This window comes from Anabrus simplex, chromosome 2 (genome assembly GCF_040414725.1).
Source record: "Anabrus simplex isolate iqAnaSimp1 chromosome 2, ASM4041472v1, whole genome shotgun sequence".
Lineage (NCBI taxonomy): Eukaryota > Metazoa > Arthropoda > Insecta > Orthoptera > Tettigoniidae > Anabrus > Anabrus simplex.
In genome coordinates, this window is record NC_090266.1 from 1,156,731,341 (window position 1) to 1,156,735,320 (window position 3,980).

The window sequence follows — 3,980 nt, forward strand, 5'->3', positions numbered from 1 at the left end:
TACCATCCCGGCATTTGCCTGGAGAAGAAGTGGGAAACCACAGAAAACTACTTCCAGGATGGCTGAGGAGGGAATCGAACCCCCTCTACTCAGTTGACCTCCCGAGGCTGAGTTGACCCTGTTCCAGCCCTCGTACCACTTTTCAAATTTCGAGACAGAGCCGGGAATCGAACACGGGCCTCTGGCGGTGGCAGCTAATCACACTAACCACTACACCACAGAGACGGACCCCTATTTGGTAAGGCTTGATATTTTAAACATATGTTGCTTGCGCTTGTTTTCGCGGCTGGAAAACAGACTAAAGATTTAATATTACTGCATAATTTCCAGCATTGTTAACATAGTTACGACAGCATGAGGATAGGTTTATCCTTGTTACCATTGCTGGTTTCACGGCCCGTACTTGTAGAAAAGTTCTCTGCGAAACGTACAAAGTTTCACCTTGTTTTCTTGACACGGCATAAGAATGTGAATAGGTTTGTCCTTCCCGTTACGAATTTCAAAACCTTCTTCTATCTCAGGATGTCTTCCTTTTCTTGCGCCTGTGAACATTTTTCTCGACATTTTAGAAACAAACATCGCCATTATACGTCCTAACATTTATTTGCTAACTATTGTTTATAATAGAAAATCGCTATCTGTCGCTCAGTGCTTAAAGTTATTGAAATCATGGATGTATTTGAAGCCTTTATCGGGAAAGCTAGTTCATAGATGTCGCCAAAATTTTTTGCTAAGTCGCCATCTGTTGCTCAATATTGATATTTTTTGAAATCATGGGAGTATTTAAAGCCTTTATTGAGAAAGCTACTTCATAGGTGTCGCTAAGATCTGTTACGAATTCGCTATCTGTTGCTCATTATTTCAATTTCTTGAAATCATAGAAGTCCAGCTAATTCATAGATGTCGCCAAAATTTTTTGCTAAGTCGCCATCTGTTGCTCAATATTGATATTTTTTGAAATCGTGGACGTATCTAGATCCCTTAGCGAGAAAGCTAGTTCATAGATGTCACCAAAAATTTTTACTAAGTCGCTATCTGTTGCTCAATATTGATATTTTTTGAAATCGTGGACGTATTTAGACCCCTTAGCGAGAAAGCTAGTTCATAGATGTCGCCAAAATGTTTTGCTAAGTCGCTATCTGTTGCTCAATATTTATATTTCTTGAAATCATGGACGTATCTAGACCCCTTAGCGAGAAAGCTAGTTCATAGATGTCGCTAAAATTTGTAACTAAGTCGCTATCTGTTGCTCAGTATTTAAATGTCTTGAAATCATAGCAGTAGTTGCAGTTCTTGAAATGCTACCGTCCTGCTGACTTCCTAATAAAAGATAGATGTCACTGTCACGTTTTTTCTTTTTTTCGAAAATTAGACACTGACAAATCGATCACCAGACTGAGAAATCCTCTAGTGTGTTATTTCCTTCAATATAGTTATAGCCCTTTTCGAGAAAGCTTGTTCGTTTAATGGTATACGATTCAGTCAGTATCTGAGTATTCATTTAGCGTTTTGGCGGCAGAAATAATTGAAGCTCAGCCACAGGTAGTCGAACAGAATTTCACCGCTGATCAACGACCTTTATATATTAACAACTAACTAATTCTACTAAACCACACGCCCTTTCTCTGGCCGGAAGGTGCGTTTTTTGTTTAATGTACACTGACTGAGCAAATGTCATAAGATAGCGGAGCACTGATGCGCAGTTGTGTTGTCTGCGCACCACACGCCCCCTGTGCCAGCGGCAGTTGTATAGGAGACCTTGTGAGCAGTGGCTGTGCATGTGACTGGTGTAACATGGAACGTCGTCGTGAGCTGACCCCGTTCGAACGGTGGTCGGTGCCCGAAGGATGGGAAGTGCGATTTCGGTAGTGATGCGGTAATTCGGCTTCACACGATCAACCGTGTCCAGGGTGTATCGTGAATGGTTGAATGCGGGTGTCACCGTCCACAACAGACGAACGACCAGCCGTCCAGCCACCCTCGATGACCGTGACCGGCGACATCTGAGACGGATTGTCAATAGTGACAGACGGGCAGCCGTGCAACGAATCACGGCTCAATTCAACACAGGCCATACCAGACACGTCTCCCAGTGGACAATCCGTAGGAACGTGGGTTCTATGGGGTATGGGAGCCGGCGCCGCACACGGGTGCCGCTGTTAACCCAACGTTATCGGGCACAACGACGCGCATTTGTCGCCAGTCATCAGGGATGGACACTGTAACAATGGCGTAACGTGATATGGTCGGACGAATCACGATTTCAACTGAACCATGCCGATGGGAGGCACCGTGTATGGCGCAGACCACATGAAGCGATGGATCCCGCCTGCCTCGAAGGTGTGGTCCAGGGCGCTGGTGTCTCTGTTATGGTCTGGGGTGCATTTTCCTGGTATGGAATGGGGCCCCTAGTTGTTCTGGAAGAGACTTTGAATGGTACGCGGTATGTTGAGCTGCTCGGAGACCATCTCCACCCATTTTTGGCCTTCCAGCGCCCAGACGGTCCTGCGGTATTTCAAGATGATAAAGCGCCGCCACATCGCTCCCACGTCGCCCGGGTATGGTTTCAGGAACATGCAGCGGAGGTCCAACGACTGCCATGGCCACCCAGAAACCCCGATATGAACCCTATCGAGCATATCTGGGATGTCCTGGAACGCAGGCTCCGTGCCATGGATCCTGCACCCAGGAACAGACCAGCATTGGCGGCCGCTCTGCAAACGATTTTGTGTCAGCTGCGTCCAGAGGACCACCAGGGACTTGTCGACTCACTTCCACGGCGTCTCACTGCAGTTCGCAGGGCCAGAGGAGGCCCCGCACGCTATTAGGTGACTATCCCATGACATTTGCTAAGTCAGTGTAATGCGATTATGGACTTATGGATGTTATGTATCGTCTGTACGCACGCTTCTTGCGGTATTTAATGAGAGAAGAAGCAGTACATGGTAATTCTCTGGTTGGCCCTCCTGGAACACAGACCTAATAACAGCCCCCTTTCGTAATACGATTAGCAGGTGGTGATGTGTTTTATAATTACCTTTCTGGTAAGTTAATCACTGGTGTTCTGTTGCCGTAATAGGTCTTTTTTCTTTTTTTTTTTTTTTTTTGCTACGGGCTTTACGTCGCACCGACACAGATAGGTCTTATGGCGACGATGGGATAGGAAAGGCCTAGGAGTTGGAAGGAAGCGGCCGTGGCCTTAATTAAGGTACAGCCCCAGCATTTGCCTGGTGTGAAAATGGGAAACCACGGAAAACCATCTTCAGGGCTGCCGACAGTGGGATTCGAACCCACTATCTCCCTGATGCAAGTGCACAGCCGCGCGTAATAGGTTTGGCCTACGCTTTAGTTGCGAGATGTCGCAAGTTCGAATCTTGAACAAGACGTTGTTTTTTATTAACAGACTAAAATTTGTCATCCTCTACGGCTGTGTCGTTTACTAAGTCTTTGCCCGGCAAATTCCTTCTTAATCACCTTAATGTAAAGAGCACAATGCAGCCATATTCAAAAACTGTTTGGGAGTGAAGATTATCACAAATTTTACTCGTCTAATATTTTTCACTTTTGCTGTGCTGGGAGATAGCTTGTACTCTTTTAATGTCCTAGATAGGACAAAAGTTAGTATTTCAGTTGAATACAATTAAAACTGGGTTCGTTGAAGACATAGGCCTTCATTCACTGCAATATATCTGTGCCGTCCCTAGTGAACGTACGTACAGATATTCTATTCTGTCAGCGTTTGAATAAAGGCGATGATGATGATGATGATGATGATGATGATGATGATGATGATGATGATAATTGTTAATTAAAGGGGCCCAAAATCTAGGCCATCGACCTCTTTGAATAAAGGAATTCCCCATTATTTCTACTAGGAATTGACAATACATCTAACCTTTATAATGTCGGTAAATGTAAGGTCACCGGACCAAAAAAATGAGTCACCCCGGATAAATCATTGGAACGATCGGCCAAAGATT